Source organism: Periophthalmus magnuspinnatus, chromosome 22 (assembly GCF_009829125.3).
Source record: "Periophthalmus magnuspinnatus isolate fPerMag1 chromosome 22, fPerMag1.2.pri, whole genome shotgun sequence".
Taxonomy (NCBI): Eukaryota; Metazoa; Chordata; class Actinopteri; order Gobiiformes; family Gobiidae; genus Periophthalmus; species Periophthalmus magnuspinnatus.
The window spans coordinates 16,945,840-16,966,233 of record NC_047147.1 but is presented as its reverse complement, the minus strand read 5'-3'; the positions used below and the strand labels follow the sequence as shown (position 1 = coordinate 16,966,233).

Below are 20,394 nucleotides of genomic sequence, written 5' to 3'. Positions count from 1 at the left end.
AAACACACGTCTCAAGATGTAGGAAGACGAGGACACAGGCAGAGCTAATTGTTTCTGCAAGTATTAAACTAGGGCCTTATGTTAGTCAAATACAAGAGTCATAATCAAATAAAATATTCAAATGGCATACAAGTTTTGAGAACTACTACTTTTATTTAAAGTGTGTGTAAATATTTCCTGTTATTTGATGAATAAACCTACCAAATACCTTGCAGACAGTGAACTGTTTGTTGTTGCTGTGGTGCTCCCCCAGTGCAGCAGTGAGCCCATCGCTATGACACCGAGCTGACCCTGGACCATCACGGAGAGGCTTTTAGCTGAAATCACTGCACTCGTGTCCGCTTACTCTGCAACAACAAGCGCGCTCGCGGTTATAAAGTGTAGCCCCACACACCAGATTACTGCACCTAACGCCTTTTGTTCCCTTATTGAAGATTTATTTGCCCAAGTGTATCTTTATCTGCGCTGCTCACTGATATGAAGCTGTGGGGGAGCAGAAATATTTCCAACTATCTGCTCAATGTATCTCCCTCTTCCTTTAGAGAAGTGTGCAGCGGCCGGGGTCTCTCTGTTTTATTGCCCCTGCCATGTATTCACGCGCTCTTATGGGCTTTTCCAATTTAACCAGTGCTTGGGAAATAATGAAGACAGATAAAGAGCACAGATAAGCATGGATACGTCTATCACACATAGAAAAACTCACTGGGCTCCGTTTACAGGTGCTTACCACAATGGCAGTGATGGAACAGGGAGTAAGGTGGCAGTTGGGGCTATTAGGAGTAAATGGAACCTGCAGTTTAAGTGTCGGATGGGTTGAAACAAATAACCAGTGTGAATTAAAATATTTTAAATGTATTGTGCTTTTTATTGCAATTTCTTCTCTGATTTGTTTGTTTATATATTTTCTATTGTGCTGCAAGACAATTTGGTACTTGGTTTTAGGTTTGGTATTTAGTAGCTTCATTATGTAACTTTTCTTTCCTGCTTCTCCCCATGGAGATATTATTGCTTTGCATAAATGTTCCTGAGTATGGCATTTGACTTATCTATCTTCATGGAGACAACAGGATACGTGACCAGGCCAAATTTTAGGTCAGCTCTGTGGAGAGGCAACCCCATTCACAGTAAGAATGCACGTTTTTTGTTTGTTTTATAAAAATAAAATATATAATAACATTTAATGCCATATTGTGCAGGTAAAGCAATAACATCTCCATGGAAGCAAGCAGATAGCACATCTCCACAACAAATATTACACCTTTAATTAGCAACTGGTAAAGATTTTGTTCCATTGTGACAGCAATTATTACCATTACCATTTATACTGTGAATCTGGTTGTGTACTTTGATTCATCACTGAGAAATACAACCAGAGATCTCAAATTCTATTAGCTTAGAAGCTGAGAGATCCCACAGACAGGGAGGGGTCTGGGTTGTGATTGTGGTGGAAGTGTTCCATGTGCCATTTGCCACAGACATGCTCCTGGTATTGGACTGGTGAATCCCAGGATTTCCTCGTGTCCAGAGAGTGGGGAAATGGTCAGGCTTAAATCCATGGGGGAGGCCACAGATGGGCTTGACCTTTTCGGCATGTCAAGCAAAGGTTAGAAATCTCCACTGGCCTTAAAGCAAATGTACTTGTTTGCTATAATGGAGGAGGCCCAGGTTTTGCAGCTAGAGACCAGGTCTGGTCCCAGGAGGGTTAAGTCTGATGGAATTCTCTCGCGCTTGCACACAAATACAGTAAGCACAGGTTTACTGTAACATTAAAAGACTCATGTGTTGTTTGGTCATTTACAAATTCAATTCAAACTGTACAATTTTTTTTTTGCATTATTTCTAAGCAAAACATATGCAGATAAAAGGAATACATATGGCAGCATCTGCAATAAAGGCTAATGCTGTCAGTTATTACATATCACAAGCTATGGTCATTCAGTCTCATGGGATGATCCAATTTCCTGGATGGACACATCTACAGTAACAAAAAATATAATTAAAAAAACAGCAAAAATGGAAACCTACATAGTGAAATGATGCTTGTTTATTCTAGATATTTCAACAAAAATGAGTCATTTTGAACAAGAGCAAGCTAAAACTTGTAAATGTGTAGCCCCCATCTCACTGTCTAAATTACTTCATGTTATTTCTCAAAAAATCATGTGCAACATTAGATTACACAGCACCAATTTAGAAAATCAACGTTTTCCTGCCAACATTGTGCAGCATCCTGGTGAACAGACCCTGATCCAGCAGTACTATGGAAAGGAGCCATCCCTTATCCTTTTACTGTGGAAATATCATAAATATCGGCCAGACATTGCCAGAGCCTATAGACATATTGCACATCATTTTACACATATGAGCGCTCGTAACTCAAATGTTTCTATTCATAAACCTGATTTTGTATTTAAAATATGACTCGTAAAAGGAGATATATGGAAATGGACAGATCATATGTGATTCCTGTATTAAATACGGTATAGATTGCATGCTTTATGTCCTCTACTCTCCTCTGCCTGAGAAAGGAGCCTTGACCACGCCGATAATTTACAGTGTTATGGGACGAGCGCAAAACATGTTGTAAATAAATAAGAGTCGACCCGTTTGGTTTTAGGACGTCCTCTTCCCCAATGTACCCCAGCCAGGCACGTGTATATCACCCAGAAGAGAAATAAGAGGGTGGTGGTGGAGGAGGGAGGGGGAGGGAAACTCGCAAATGGGGCAGCGAGCGAGCAACGACACGGCGCAGTCCATTTGCTAATTTCAATATGGTGCGCGTCTGTGTGTGTGCGCGGCTATGGCCTTGGGCAGCCTCCCCTCTTGGTGCGCACCCCCCTTACCCCACCTCCCCCCTCTCTTTCTCTCTCCCCCCCTCTCTCCAGCTCACCCGTGTCCCTTTGACCTTGCACTCAATCACAAACAGACCCCACGTATATATTGACTCCATAAGAAACTATACACAAATCACATCCCTCCGTCATGCGTTTTATCTGGGCACAATCAACCTGCGTATTTGCACAGCGCCTTCTGTTTTTTCCATTGTCGCCATACACTCCAGGTGCGCCTCACATAAAGGTGGCCCTGACGCGCATCGATACTGGACAGTGCAACTCCTCACGCCCTACTGTTTTCCTGTGCTGTTAAAACCCAAGTATTGGCAGGCGTTTTAGGGCACATTGCAGCAGAATTAACTTTGTCAATGGCCACACAATGGATGGATGGTGTCCCCGGCTCGTTTGTGTGTGTGTGTGTGTGTGTGTGTGTGTGGGTGTGTGTGTGTGTGTGTGTGTGTCTTGGCGTAAGCTCACATACATCCACTACATATGGCTACATTTGAGCAGCTATGATTTGCTCAATAACTCTCTACAGTGAGATGTGAGCGATCATTGGCCAGCTGTACGCCGCAATATCGCACCGGGAAATGGACTGTGGCTTTGTTGTAACATTATTCTCATTTGTTCTGCCTCTACTCAGCGCTTCTGGTTAATTGCAACTTTAGGAAAAAAAAAAGATTAAAAAATAAAAACTCAGTGGAGTGCTGCGTAAAAGTACTTAGGAAGTTTAAATAGACATCTGTCCAGAGGTAAATTTGAATAACGGCAACATTTGTGCGCAGATTTGGGATATTCAATTGCCTGAGGGAGATAAGGCAATCTACTTTCTCAGATGTAACAAGAAACTATAGTTGAATAATAATGATGACACAATCAGAACTGTCTGTCAAACACATTAGGATTATCAGGGAAAAAAACAACACCCAGATTCTAATTGATATTTAAAGTAGTACTAGTATCATTTTGGCAAGTTTCAAAACGTACATACTACTGTATCCTAACATACTACATCAGCAACGACACATTTTGACCTTTCCTGAAGAGTTATACCTGTCTTTATCTTTAGAAAAAGTAGTTCAAGACTTCCTGGTAACATCAAATTATCTACTTTTATTTTATTTTATGTGAAAAAAGACACTCTATTTAATGTTGTTTTGTTTTGTTTGTTCATTAAGTATATTTAAAATGTAGTTACAAATACTCACAACTGTTGTTATAATTACCAGTGAGATGGATGTTTTTTATTGCAGCTTCAGCCTGTTTGCTTTTATCTGAATACTGATTTAAGTTTCAGGCTAATGTCTTTCTTTGACTAAATCTGTTCCAATTTTTTTTCCATATTTTGAACTAGCTCTAGGTCAGAGAATGTCTCAGAAACTTTCATATTTAACTCAAAATAAGATACAGGCACATGTAAATTCAACTTTAAAGCTTCTTGTTTATTTAATCTCTGTTCTATGTGTGAATCTTAGACTTCAATATGGGGAAAAAAAATTAAATTGATCAAAGAAAATTGGACAGAGGATTATGGAGAAAATAAACATGCACAAAATTGAACTGTGCCTGTAATAAAAAAAACAATGTGAAGAAGTCTTTGATAGAATCTAAAATGAGATTTTTTGGTCTGTTTTCCACAATGGTCTCCTTCCCCTGGCATTGTCCTCCTGTCCACCTGCCTTCCCCTGTCCCCACCTTTACTAGCCCATGAATCGTGATTAAAACACCCTCTATGAAATCTTTTATAGTTGTTTCCTAACCACAACCTGGCCCATCAGCTGCGCCTGTGTGCCCCAGCCTCCACTGCACAAGGTGTTAAAGCGGCCTCATAGGGGAGCGTTACACAATCCTCAGTGCATTATTGTAATTAGATTTCCCTGGATAGCTCAATTAAGTCATACCGCTCCAGGGATCTGCCGGTTTGTGGTTTGACACTCGTTCACAAGGGGGTCCGCCGAGTGTTTAAGTAAGGCACAGGATCACACAAGAGTTAAGTTCAAATGCGCTCAGATCTAAATATTCCACCCGGTGTTTCCATACGGCTCCTATAGAAGTGTCGTGTGGCAGCTGTGGAGGGGATGCTGCTGAAGAATGAAGGACAGTTAACTCAGGACAGCCCTGTATGGTAATGTCATCTCTAATGTATATTCTAATGAGAAGAGCTCCATCTATGGACCACCTGTTGAACTGCACACAGCAACAGCCAAAGAATCAAGCTCAACTATGGTATTAGTATTACACTGATATAAAAAAATAAATGTAGCTACAGCTTTGACTCAGAAAGATTATTTTAAAATTCTAAAATAATTTGGTTTAACTTCAAAAATATCAGTCTTTTATTAAGTCAAATCAAATAAATACAGCTTAAAATTAATAATACTGTTTTAATGATATTGTGGATAACATAATTATATATTTTTGTTATTTAATTGTAATTTTACAGACAATCCCAACTTTTTCTTTTAAAATTTGGGTTGTAATAGTAGAAGATGCACGACACTATAAATCTCTGACATTCAGCATTACCACGAGACGTTTAGGTGCCTGCTCCTATTCCCTGTGATTATTTATTTGTATGTGATGTGAATATGTTTTGGAGAGATTGCGTGTCATGTGTAGTGACAAAGGGAGATTCAGCACTTTTGATGATATGTGGTTACATTACTGGTCTCAAGGCTGGCGCCGAGTTTAAATGCTCCAGTAACATTTCCTTTTATTTATATCCATAGACCTTGGCTGAAATAAATGAGTTGAGACAAGTGCGAGGGGGGCCTGATGTTACGAACAATTTCTTCCTGGTGTGGCGTATGGTGGGGGGCATGGGGGGATGCTCGATACATTCAACTCTTTCACTGCCAATGCTCTGACAGGCCCGCCTCGGATTCGGCAGCAGGAGTCCTCTTAAAAAGATTCAATGTCGGCATCAACGTGAAAGTCAGGGTGTCATTATCTTAAATCTTAACTATCCGCCGTGATGAGAGTGTGAGAGACAAGCGGATATGTCAGCGGTGGTCGCAAGATGGTTTATTTTCTGTGTACAGTTAGGAAGTGCCATCTAGGAAGCAAGGGAACAAGGAGGCAAGGAAGGAGGTAAAGAAGTCACTGAGCGAAGGGTCATTCTGCAGACCAGCTTCAATTTACGGCCACTTTTAATATTCTGTCTGTAGTTATATTTTTTATGAGGCCCCTTTTACGAGCGTATCCTTATGTCCCGCGCTTATGAACTTTTCTATGCAAATCACTCACTTGAATCAGAAATGTAGTGCGCTGGTAGTAGCTCTTTGTTGGACATCAGCTGCTGTGTCCATCTTGGTCTTTGGAGTGTGTGTGGTCCACGCTAACAGAGCAGGACAGCTGTGCAGGCAAAACAAGTGAACAATCTCATAAATTTGGTATTCACAATGACATCACCAGGCAATGTGTTAAAACAAATATTCAATCCGCTGCTTCCTGTGTGAGAACAAACCACAGATCAGTGAAATCATTTTTAGTTTTTCTTTTGGTCAGTCTCTCACCAGGGACTAGTTTGTCAGAGCACTGGCTTCGCTGTGTTTCCTCACATCTTCCTCCATGATGACTGCACTGCTCCTGTTTTTCTCAAGCTGATAAAGGTTCGTCTAGTCTGGAGACAAACAAAAGGAAGCAAGTTAAATGGTACATATTTGCAAAGGAACTTCCATTGTGTGCGAAGAAATCAGTAATGGGTATATCACTGTAGTATGCATTTTTAAGAAATTACCAAATAATATTACCAAAGTATTCATGACTTTCAATGCATATGACTATGGAGCTAAATGATATTCTGTTCTATCATATAAATATATTTAGCTTTTTTTAGTGGACTCTTAACATTTTTTTTTACTGTAATAATCATATGAGGGTACCACTTTAAAATAACTATACCTTAATAAGCCTTACTAATGCATTAACAAATAGTTTATTAAAAATGATTCAGGATTACTTACTTAAGGGGTTATGGTTAAACATTCAGTGGTTATTAAGCCTGAACCTTTCTTAATAAATGATTTGCTCATTATGAATTAATTTTTTGTTATTTATTTATTTTAAGTGCCATATTAAAATAGTCTTTTTCACAGTTATGACATGCTATGACACATATACTGAATGTGCTCAAAGTAGTCCAGTATCTAGGTACGAAGGAAATGCAAATGAATGACTAAGACTTATTCAACTAATTTTACTTTTATGTCTGTGGGAATATAGTGGGAAAGTAAAACAGGAGATTGCAATCTATACATTAAACTATTAGTCCAGAAAATGCACCTGCTGTCAAAGTCTAAAGCTGCTGTAACATTAAAACATTAACTTACTTTACCAGTAGTTTCATAATGTATATCTCCATTGTGATATTTGCCCTTGCCTTCCATCCTCCTCTTGTATTATCTACGTGCAGATTACAAAAGGCCTTTCATGCGGCCGGGATCATACATGCTGCTGAACAGGTGGGAGACACGCAGGAGGCTGGAGTCCACTGGTCTGGATCTCTGGACTATTGTTCTGGTGCCATGGAGGCTGGTGGGACCGATCAATACCACATTAGTATGACCGCAATGCACGCCGCAGATACCATCCTTTTTCCTCCACATTGGTTTTAATGCTATTTTTTCTGATTGGCCAAAAGGTGCATGTGGGAGAATGCTGACCTGACTGGGGTGATGTGTGGTCGGGTGAGGGCCTTCTAACTGCTCGTCAATGGCCCTAATGAGAGTGGCAAATGGAGATATAAAGTGCGAATGGGTACACTTTTCACTTGGTTCTGACATGGCGTCGCTGCCCCCCGGAGCCCTTGAGGGGGCATTTGGAGATGGGGCGACCATGCTTCACGTTGTGCTCCTCCTCCCCAGACTAATTGTTCAGGATATTGACCTTGGAAAAAGAGAAGAAATAAGCGATATTAAGGAGGGCCTGGGAGGGAATCTGAGGTGAAGGGTTGACCTACCACACAACACATCGCTCAGACATTTTGGAATGTCAGAACTGTAATCCAGAGGAGGATAAAGTACTTCAAACCTGTGACCAAGAGAAAGTTGAACTAAGAAGGGGGTGATATGCAAAAAATTATATCAGTTTTTAGAGCCAAGATCACAATTCTATTTTTATTGTGCCATCAAAAGGTAATTAAAGCCATAAACTTTTCTAAAAGTTCAAACTTCTCTGTGATTGGTTTGATTCACCTGTCACTCACTTAGAGCCTGGTAGAGGTTGACCAGTAGGAGGGTGAGGGGTTTAAAGTGTCTGTGTTTGAGCATAGATCTGCATTAAACAGAACAGCATTGAATCACGATATAACGATCACATCAATAAGCAAAATGTGATTATCACAAAATAAAATTATAATTCAAATTTTTATTGCCCAGCAGCCCGCAATGTTCCATTGCACAACTATTGCTACCACCCTTACCACAAGTTTGAATATCACTAGAGAAACAAATTTGGATTACCATCTAAAGTCAGCAACCCAATAGTTAAAATGTATAGGTAAAATTATCGTAGTAGATGTAACTTTTGAACTAATTAAGGAAAAGTTGTTTACATTAAGTGATTTCCCACTTTGCTGCTCTCATCAGTTCAGTTTGAGGCCTTGTTCGCACCTCATTGATTGGTCCGATAGTGGGGGTCTTGGACAGACACATCCCTTCGTGCCATGGCCTGACCCTGGTGTGCGCAAGTTCACTGTCCTGTTGTGTCTCGGATCCCAGTCGATGGGTGTCAATATGCGGGATTGGCCGGGCGACAGGTGCTCCAGCAGGAGTCGATGAGAGGCTGATAAGCGCAGGGAGGCTGCTTTGTTTCAGTAATGACGGCTTAGATGAATGCCCAGCGGCCTTCCCGTTAGCCCGCGGCGTCACCTCAAACAACAGCCTCACGTCAATACACGCATACACGCTGATCCATCAAAGCACGCACAGCTCAAAATGGCTCCTGCAACTTCAGAGTGGATCACAAAACTGCAGAGATATAAAACACAAATCTATATGAATGTGGCAGTAAAATCTCCCTTTTATTTTTCAAGCTGATTAATTGCCAACTTAATGGCATTTTATAATGTTACATTAATAGTTTAACGATTTCAGAGCCTGCAACCGTTCTGCAACGTAATATCCAAAGTTCATTAGAAGTAAATCATAGCTCATTAACAGAGGCGCTGGGGTTATTGAAATTGTAATTCTGATTTATATGGCAACAAGATATGTGGAATAGGAGAGTTATGGCAAATAATTTATTAGCACTGGTTGCACATGAGAAAAGTGTGAGTAAAGTCAAGAGACAAGTTTTACTGGCTTTTGTTAATTCATTCCTCCTTCTCCGTGCATACCAAAAATAAGGCTTTTCAACTATATATGGCATACAAATGATCAAATGGTAAAGGGTCACATTTTTATACAGCGCTTTTCCTCCTTCAAGGTACACAAAGCACTTTACAACAAGGAACCACTCACCCATTCACACACACATTCATACACCAGTGTACACAGACACTGGGGGAGAGGTGGGTCAAGTGTCTTGCCCAAGGACACAATGATAGCGTTCATCTGTGGGACCTAGAATCGCACAACCAACCTGTGGGTCAGTAGATCGGACTGTTCAACCAATGATGCTTATTTCGAGAGTGGAGTTCGAACCACTAACCTTTGGATCAGTGGACAAACACTAACCGAGCTACTGTCGCCGGAGAATCCATATCTCAAATATTGGCTGTTTTATATTCTTATCTAGACCAACACAGTTATAACTTGTTGCATGTTCTCCTCACCCATAGCCAGATGCTAATATTGCATTATATTCAAACTCTATTTTCAGTTAGTCCCAAGCCTGGATAAATGCTGGCGTTTGAATCCAAGTGTCCTGTCCCTAATCATGATATGCTTGGTTACCAAACAACAGAAAAACTGAAATCCCGAAGCAATGATGTCACACAACACACAACCAAATAAATCACTGCTATGAAAGAGCGCTGTGTATGATATGTTTATTACATGAATCAGTATGAAAGAATTGTGTTTTAACGGATCATTGGGCCTGTTATCATTTTGCATAAAGCCTGCTCTGCCGTTGCTTTGACCAGCGCTGTACAAGAGCAAACAAAAGCCTTTTACTGGTGGGCCCTCCTCCTCTCATGTGGCAGCCTTTTACGGCATGACAGTTGCACTATACCTCCGCAATTACTTTTCAATTAGCACGATGAACATTTCCAACACTGCGCTGCAATTATTTTATAGCCCAGTGTCTTAGCCCGTTAATGGTGCTACCAACAGCACGGAGAGTGATAAACCATCTGGCCAGGCTCCCAAAGAGATAGAGCACACTTAATGGAGTGAAAAAGTAAAAGCAATTAATGTCACATTAATATAATGATAATAATGCCTTCCCTTACTGTGCTGGGGATGAGCAGAGGAGCGCGGCAGGGCTCAGCTCAGGACACTGGGTCTGATGGGAGCTCAGCCACACAGGGGAGAGAGAGTAGAGAAAACCCCAGTCTGCTGCTACAACTGTGGAGAGAATAGATACAAGTTATGGACACAGGAGACTGGTAAATGTAAAATGTCAAAGACTTTCTGCTCCTACTATACAGAGGTTGTACAATTTAAATAAGCGTGTAAAACGATTTGAAAAGGGACAGCACTTTAAGCCACTTTTAGTCCAAGTTTTTATAGAGCTTCACTTCAGCAGCTGGACATAATAATAAAATATAGTCTATACTTTTATTTTACTTGTAGTGGCAGTAAATGGTGAACTTGAATCGTCTCTCTATCTCAGCCAGACGGGTTATACCATATATTGCAATCGAATCAAAATCACAATTTCAGTTGGGGCAATTATTAAATCTCAAAGACTTCTTTTTGGGTCACAGAATGTGCTCTGCAAAGAAGAGAATACAGAAATATGCCGTTTTAAAATGCATGGGATTCTTGCATTAGTTGATCAGTTCATATTTCAGTTCTTTTTTGAAATCTTGTCAAAAAATTGCAATTTGATTTTGCCCAGCTCTACATCATAACATATGTAGTAGGTCTAAAAACTACACTCTGCAAGTAATCTATTGTCAAAAACAGTCCCATCATCCAATCGACTCTATGCAAATCTTGGTTTACTTTATTTCAGAGGTTACAGACCCCACGCACTTAAGACAATGAGGTCTCGCAGGTCAGTCGAATACAATACATTGAAAAACCGAGTGTAAGTGTCTAGTGGCATAAATGTGTAACTGTTAGATTGCAACATAAATTATGATTGAAAAAAGTGTTTTAAAGTATACAACAAACAGAATACTCAGACACTTGTGTAAACTATGTGTTGCCAAGTCACCTGTCAAAGCAGTAACATTTTATAAAGTTGATGTTGAAGTTGGTGCTAATATTGCATAGCGTTGGCATAGAGCAGTGAGGTGTGTGTGTGTGTGTGTGTGTGTGTGTGTGTGTGTGTGGTAACGTGCCTGTCTCCCGTCTCTGCTCCTCCGTCCTATCTGCTGACCCCTCTGTGTTCCCGCCGCCCCGCTTCTGTTTGTGTTAATTCCTCTACATCTCCAGGGTGGCTTACATTAGAATATCTTAACCACTGGGCCTGCATTAGCATAGCGTGATGGATGCTGCTGAATCTCTATGCCAGATAATGTCCACATTTTGCATTTTAAACTAAGCTACGGCGTGGACGTGCTATCCATTTTCACCGGGGAAAATTAGGTCCTGGTGGGAGCGCAGCCTGGCACTCTGTCATCACCAGCAAAGCTCCCCGGCCCGCTCTTATGACACCTCCGGGGGGCGCCACGCTGAGACGGGCTGAGGGTCATTGTCCGGCGCTGGTCAGCTGTAATGTCAGGTAAACAGTTGTCACTTGTTTTAAAAGTTGGAGCACTTTTGTAGCCTCCTATTGCAATATTCATGCAGCTGTCCACCGTTAAACATGTTGCATTTCTTCTCGCGGAGTTACTTCCAAGTCAAGCGTGAGAAATCATGCATAAATTGCCTTTTAATCCGACTCATCCAGGCTGAAGCGGGGAGAGCTTGGGAGCGCCGGGAGGAAGTGTTGATTTCCGTTACGAGACTGTGGCAGCCCTCAGCACATGATCAATAGGAATAAATCAGCGTGCGTCTTTATGTGACACAAGATTGCTGTACATTTATAAGCCTCTTTATGAGATAAGATCACACTTGGGCTTGCATCATACACACACTATCACACTGCATGCACAATCACTACAGAGGGTTATTAGCTCTCACAACAACAAGGCTACTTCCCCCCAGGTAGGCCCTTCCCCATAAACGTCTTTATCCTTATTGGCAGTCATATGATTAGGAGGAGGAATAATAATAACGGCATGTCAATCTTCGGTCTATTACTGTTGTGTTAAACTAATGGGGAGCAGAAATATTCCATGTTTATAGGTAAATGGATAGTAAACATTTTATTGTATTTGAGATGAACTCTTTAATCAGCTAACAGCTTAGTGGGAAGATGTCATAAGCCTGATCATCACCTTTAGAAAGTCACAGAGCCGGTACAGTGTCTTTTTCAATGTGCCAGAGTTAGCATCTATGGGCCTGAAGTAGGGTGCAAAGAGAAGGATGCCAATTTTACTCGTGGATTCACAATTTAGAAGCACCAATCAATAACGCAAGCGGATCTTTGGAGAATGGATGGGAATAAGAGGCTGTGTAACTATACAAGCAGTGGTGGAACATAATCAAGGAAAACTATTCAAGTACTGCACTAATTTTAGGTATCTGTACTTTCTACTTCACTACATTTTTGAACTGGACTGAAAAGTATGTTGTTTGAGACCTGAGCCAGGAAAAAACTATTGATTCAATTGATCCTGTAGAACAAAATTCAGCACAAATCTTTATCAAAATCATTACATTTGAAGCTTTATAAGACCTCAAAATCAACACTTTTACATTTTATTCTTTAAGCACATTTTTAAACAGATATTTTAATACTTTCATGTGATACTTTTAGTTTTTCTTGAGTATTTTTTGCTCCAGTATCTTTTCTTTTATTACTATAATTTTAAATTATGTATCACCAGTGCATGCAAGTAGATTAATTCGATTCGATTAATTCCCTTCTTCCCTTCCTTCTCCCCTTCTTACTTAACAAATGCTTTTTTTAGTATTTTGTAAATAACTAAGACATGCATAGGTAAGTATTCTACATTTTGTTCACTGTAAGCTGCGCTGTTGATCTAAAAAGCCTTAACTGGTTAATTGACATCCATTTTAAAACACTGTAGCAAGCAGCAGATTTTCATTCTAGGTTTTTTATTTGTGAAGAATGGCAAAGCAACATTTGGGACCTGAATTTTTCAAAGAATCAAGTAAGTACAGGGCTGTGGGTGGGGATAGGTTATAGGTGAAAACTGAACAGTAGAACAGAATATTCAAGTCTAAATCACAAGCCCATGCAGGATTACTCAAACATGCCAGAAGAGTGTAGTTTGTTTTTCCACTGATCCAAAAGTTAGCGGTTTAAATCCCACTTTCGATGTAAACATCATTTGCTGAGGTTAGCTATGCGATTCCACCTCCCACAGAGGAATACTGTCATTGTATCCTTGGGCAAGACACTTAACCCACCTTGCCCCGAGTGTCTGCGTACACTGGTGTATGAATGCGTGTGTGAATGGGTGAGTGGCTTCTTGATGTAAAGCACTTTGAGTGACCCGACGGTGGGAAAGAGCTGTATAAAACTGTGACCATTTCCTACATGTCTCTAATAAGATTCAATGACATTTCAAAAGTCCTACATCTGAATCAACCCACAGTCACAACATGACACTAATACTGTACCCAGACCAATTAATGATATGCAATGTAGTTTGGATGTTGTTACAATCAGCCATTACTACCAGCTCATTATTTCTTATCCATTTCACAATAATAGCCATTGATGCTGTAACACACTTTTTATGATATTGGATGAAAATGCTACGTTATTTTATACAGCCCTATCCATATCCGTCAAATGATAGGCCCATTGATTGGTTGTATCCTTCCTCTTCACACAAGCATGAAAGGCATTGCAGTGCAGCCTAGCAATTCTGTAATGTTCTGCTAATTACGTTTGACTAATTATGATTCTTTTATGTGGCCGTATAAGCTGGGAGTTTCCCCCTTATTACAATATAGCTCCTCGTCGTGCTTCATTAATCCTGATTGGATACCAAGGCCTCCTATTTCTGTTTATTTTCTAATTAAATATTAGCTTTAACCGTTTTGAGGTTGGGGGGTTGGCGATAATTAAACTATTACACCCCCCACCCATTGACCGCTGCAGAATGTAATCAAGTGAGACTGGAGCTTTAATTAGATGCTTGGACATTAGTTTTTTTCAGGTTAGGGAAACTAGGCAGGATGCTTTCAACACTAAGCACATTGACCGAGCTCAAATTACATCCGCCTCTAAGTAGCAGATTGATTGGGAAAGGGGACGCTGTCTTTAAGAGCTAAGTGTTTTTGAATAGAGCTACCACGCATACCTTCAACCCTACTCTGTTATAGGGCTCATAAAGAGAGCCCTCCTGGAAATGTGGACACTGTGGAAAACAGCAGGGATAATTCAGCAGCACACGTGTAACAGAGAGGACTGTGGGAAAGATAGGATGTCTATGTCTTGTGTCTGTCTATATGTGTGTGTGTGTGTGTGTGTGTGTGTGTGTGTGTGTGTGGGGGTGTGTGTGTGTGTGTGTGTGTGTGTGTGTGTGAAGGTATGGGGAGGTGGAGGTGCCACATTCTCTTTCTCCACAGATGATGGATAGCAACAGTGGGGAGAACAAAACCAAGCATTCCTCATGCTGTCACCACAATGAAACAGGGACATAACAGGATTTGGTCACAATGCGAGCGGAGCACTTCAGAGAGATGCCAGGCCATCATGCCACTTCTACTGGAAGTCAAAGACTCCATCCATCACACAGAACATCCCCTTAGCGTTTGACTGCGGCCGACGCTCATGTCTTCCCTGGGACTCCCCAATCCAACGTGCTGCTCTGAATGATGAATTCATTGGATTGGCCATTGTTTTGTTGTTCTTTCTTCTGAGGTGAGGGGCACAGAAAGACAGAAAGACTGCACACAATTTGATCTAATATATTCAATATGGACAATATACTGTAGTGGATAGAAGAATCATTCAAAGAAGGACACTAGAGCAGTGACTTCATGTGTGTGTGTGTATATATATATATATATATATATATATATATATATATATATATATATATATATATATATATATATATATATATATATATATATATATATATATAGACACAGTGGCCTGTATATACCTATATCCTATCATTGTTGACTGATATCAGAGCTAGCTAAAACTAAAATACTATGTCTTTTCCTTCAAACATAGATAATGTATGGCAATACTGATATAATTGTGCTATGTAACTGTTATTTAACAATAATAGTCCCAAACAGGGCATCGACTGAACCAATATCCTTGAACTGTTTCATTGACATGCAATACCTTATTTCAAAGTTCTTAATTTCAACAACAGAACACAGAAAATGTTAAATAATGTATTAAATAATGTGAGACATCTATAGTGTGCGTGTAATACTTTTAAATTTTTTTATGAAACAAAGATTATTATGCTAGTGTAATGCATTTTATGTTTTTTGTATATTTTGTGTGTTACGCTATTATAGCTGCACATAAAATAACAGCAACTAACAACTAATAACACTACTTTTGTTAGGCTTATTGACTTTGCCCTGGCTCTCACACAGACTGTATAACTATGGGGGAGGAGGGTGGGGGGGCGTCACAGGTAAAAGATCAGTTGCATCTGTGGTGGTGGGCTGTGCTTCTGTTTGTAACATGAAGCCCCCAGACTCGCCACACACACCCTGCACTAGTGAGAGGTTTACAATCAGGCCTGTGAATGGCGGGCTGCGGTGATAAACATGATTGTGTAATGCTCCTGTTTGTGATAATAGGACTCCTACACTGTGAGGGGAGGAGGAGGGGTCTTTGGAAAGGGCCATCTGAAAATGAAGACTGGAGGAGGGGAGCTCTGAAGGGGGAGTCGCATTCTCAAAATTAAAAGTTGTAGCCTATTAGTCTGCGTTTGGTAGCAGAGCGCGCGCCCATGCCTAGCCCGGCTGCTAATAGGAAAAGATGTGTGGAAGTGTATGATTTATGGTTGCACGCTGGCAGGGGTGGAATAATTTGGTGCAGAACGGGTACTTACTGAACGGCAACAACTCGGCTACTTATCCGTACTTTCTGGTGATAAATTAGCTCTTGTTTAAAGTAGCTGGAGACCCATTTTTCATTTTGATTACTACACTTGATATCTCTTTCTTTTCTCACTCTCTCTTTGTCAGCACTGGTTCTTAGCATTTTTTGTGTATGCTTTCGTATAAATGTTTTGCAGGCCCTTAACCCCTTGATGGCTACATAGCGTCACACCTCCCCACATGGTAATATACCTTGATAGTGTTAATTGCGTGTAAAGCTTGTATATGCTAGGAACGTCAGTGCTGCTCTCATTGACCGTGAGCTGTCCCACTGCCAGCTGGACGAGGGTTCCTGTCAATCAGCGAGCGACCCCTGACGGGACCTTCCCCTGTGCAGACAAGGTTCCCATTGATCCCCCCATCGCCCCACTGACAGGAAGCAGCCTCGATGTGGGAAATAAGCAGGTGAAATATTAAGTTATAAGCCCTGCTACCGATCAATAAGTAGAGCAGGAGGGGAGGGGTAGGGCCAGGTCCCATGTGGCGAGACCCCCATATCCCGCAGCGGCCAGGGAGTAATGTGATTGAGGTCTGTGGCTCACCGAAAGGCACGCAGCCAGAGCCCCCAAACCACAGGCTATACCCAGGCCAAGAGATGAAGTGCTGCCTGGCATAGAGTCTGGATGTCCGCTGTTTGGCATGGGGGCAGTGCCAGGGCTGGACACGCTACAGACAGCATAAATAAAACATATGAGAGCCATAATGAGAACAGAGCTGCAGGGCCAAGCGCGCCAGGGACATTGTGCATTGATATACACAGTCAGATGGGAGAGTCTATCAAAGTGCCGCAAACTCAACTGCAACCACTTATGCTACATTTGATTTGTATTATGGAAAAAGGTTATAGCTTTGTGTGTGCAAATTATAGACTTTGCAGTGAAATCCTCAATTTAAGTGTGAGTCAGTTATTCTGTAAGTCAAAGAATTATTTTAGTTCACACTACTAAAATAAATTCTCTTATAGTGTGCTGAGAAATGATTGTTTTCTTTAGCCCATTTAACTATGTTGATCCCTTGGTTCTCCGGCCCATAGTGCTGAGTTGGTCAGTGTCTGGCCCCAGGGTTGTCGAGCTTGGCAGGTGTCAGCAGTTATCTTAAGCTCCACAGACAGAGTGAGGAGGTGGAGCTCCTGTCAGCCCTGTGTTAGACCTAAGGGGGCAGGGGCACAGGGTACTGGGGCAGTTCCTCTGGTAGAGCCATTCTCTCCCACACTCCCCTGTGCACCACTGCAGCTGACTGACAGCTATCTTCCAGCTGCGGGACATGTGCCCCAGCAACCCAGCGCTGATAAAATGTTAATGTAATTAACAGATAATGGCTGTTGTTTTTAGCTGTCAATACTCGGACCGGGATGGGATAAAGGATTGGAGGCATGCAAAGTCACATTCAGATATCTGCCAGCCATTGTAGAATTTAATTATTTCAGCAACACTCCCCCCCCTGTCCTCAGCTGCTAACCAACGACAAGCCGCGCAGATCTGATGGTCCTCATGAGGTATTGACAGGGTTTTCTGTTTGCTTAGAGGCCCACTGTTCAAGCTACACACGGAACTTTTTCATATTCAGCCACGTAGTCCTGCTCTCTGCTTTTGGATCATAAATCAAGTGAGTGAGGCGGGCAGCCATGGGGCTCCTCTCACCTCGGACAGCACGTCGGACACAGACGCACCCAGCCAGCCAACCGGCCAAGACAAATGTATTTATATTTGTAACCAAAAAAACAAGACGCCTATCAGGACACGGCCAGCTGGGCTCTGGACATCTACTGCCGGACTATTCTGGTATTTTAATAAGTATCAAGTCCAAACAAGATTAGGTGCTTCCAGTTTACAAAATGTCAGTGAAGGCAGCACTATCACTCATAATAAATGGGCTTATGCAAACAGTGGGGTTTTTGTCATGCATAAGAGCTTGTTTGGTGTGCACCACAGTGATGCTGTATGCTGATATGCAATTATTCTAAAGAGTATCAAAGTTCAGGTGTGAGTCCACCATCTTGTTGTAGCAGTGGGGGATGCTGTGAGCGCCTGCAGATTACCACAGGAATATTCCATGAATAAAGAGGGAAAACTTGGGCCGATAAGGGGAGCCTGAGCGTATGATAAAATGCATTCCATAATGGATGATTCATATTTTGTTTTTGGTCCGGCTCTATAGCTGATGTGAGTGATAATTCTGCAGTGTGCAGTACTGTTAGCTGAATTTACTCTTTGAACTTTCATCAGTCCATCTTCAGTCTGTGTGCTCATGTGCCCCAATTAACCCAGTTTGTATGTGCTAATGACACCTAATTATCATTTGTTTAACAAGATTGCTCTCATTGCCATAATGAGAAAAAAACTCCTTCAAATGTTGTTCCATGTACAAGTGCCTTTGTGCTGTTATTAGCAGGAATGTTTATGCAATCACCTCTAATTGAAGTGTTAATTAAATCAGATGTAGCACAACAAGGATGCTGTTGAGAAGGAGTTGTGCAATAAGCCTTCACTACTTCCATTACTGTAACTAGGTACCCTTCAGTCGAAAACCACTCGCAACGCAAACACTCACCCAATTCACCACAGCAAACAAGGACAACCAATCACAGGAGGTGATCCCTGTTAGGCCCCGCCTTCGAAAGCTCCAGCCGCACAAGGTGGTCAGGGGGCTGCTGACACTTGACCTTGGTGACCAGTCGATATCCATGGTGACCTGAGGTGACAGCATGCAAAAGAGGAAAACAGGGATCAGCTGGCAACAACACTGAAAAGTCCTACAATAAGCTGTAACTTTATTGGATACTTTCATGTAGAAATTCTATTTAATAATGTGCAGTTAGCGCTACCACCAAATTGGAGCACACTGTAAAATTGCCAGAAAATATGTAAATTGGTTAGAAACATGCATCAAGTTCTACATTTTACATTATATTGCAATGGTCACATGAACAATTAAATATAAGCTATTGTTACGTCTTTGACTTATAGATTTAAGTAGGAAAGCAGATGCTAAAAAAAATACCTGCAAGCCATAGACACTGGCTCAAACAAACGTTACTGAAACCAAAAATAAGTGTTATTGTCTCTATTTAGTGATATTAAAAATACATTAAAAGTAAAAGCACTCTCTAGTTTCTCTAAAATCAAACTGAATTTCCTCTTGAGCAAAAGCCTCTGATAACTTTTGACACGCTTATTTTGTACAGCTTAAGTCTTCTCTCCCTAGATCCAGATGATGTCTGCGTCCTTTGGAATAATTGCTGAAGTCAGAGTGGAAGTCAGCACATTATGGCTTATGAATTTAGATTATATATTATCCTTTTGTAGATGTTCTGAGCATCTTAAAGCATTACTAATAGCCACTGGAGATAGAGTCATTTCTATTTTTCTAAATCTGAATGAGAAATGAGGAAAGGGAAAAGAACAGGAACACATTTTCATCCAAATACTACTCATCATTTGTACGATAAGTGGCTTGCTGAAAATGAAGCAGGATGAAAATTGTTTTATTAAGTAATTCCTTTATAGCCCCAACTGACAGCAAAATGAAGACATATTCATTTAATAATTCACAAAAAAAAGTCAATGCAAAAAGCAGATACATTAGAATAAACCTGAGAATAAACATGTGAAGTAGCCCTTCCTGCCACTACATTTTCTTTGTATTTTATGATCCATTTTGGTAAGTTTGAGTCACTATAGTCATCAGTGCAAATATCACCAGAATCCAACGGCACCACTAACAACAGTAGATATTTTGTTATGACATTCTCCAAATGTCAATTCATTCCATGTCATTTTTATGGGACATTGCATGGAGACATAGTTAAAAGCAGAGAGTAATTCTATGTATGCCAGAGTGCCATCCATTGAACAGTTTGCATACTCATTCACCTTCCTCCCGCTCACAAAAGTGATCCATTTCTCTGCGCTGTCTTTACGTCCCTCTCCTTTCCATCTCATTTCATACCCCAGCCATTATGCCCCCCACCCATGCCTCCCACCCCCCGCCATGTCGGCCTGCTCCTGAACGGGACCCATTGGCCCTGATTAATCTGCTGCATTTGACTTAATGAGAGGTCATTCACATATCTGATCACAATGGCTACAGGAATCAATGATAGATGGCCACTTGGCAGAAATACTGAGGGTTAGAGAAAAGGTGCTAGGACTTTATTAGATATTCCCTCTTTGCAATGGAGTGCGCTGGCTTTACGGTGTGTAGAAAACGCTTGACTATTGCTTCTTTTCATTCCTCTGATGTTATAGTCCACTCTTCCGGACACGGGGCTATTGGGATTCTTTACG

The 20,394-nt window shown here is 41.1% G+C and overlaps 1 protein-coding gene across 1 annotated transcript in view; it reads left to right on the top strand.

Moving 5' to 3' along the window:
• LOC117390876 (G patch domain-containing protein 2-like) overlaps positions 1-17,179 on the top strand; it is a 95,950-nt gene extending 78,771 nt beyond the window's left edge. Inside the window, exon 11 of the mRNA XM_055230972.1 lies at positions 17,170-17,179. The gene's annotated coding sequence lies outside the window, so the exon portion shown is untranslated. The remainder of the gene's footprint in view (positions 1-17,169) is intronic.
• The last annotated feature ends 3,215 nt before the right edge of the window (positions 17,180-20,394 follow it).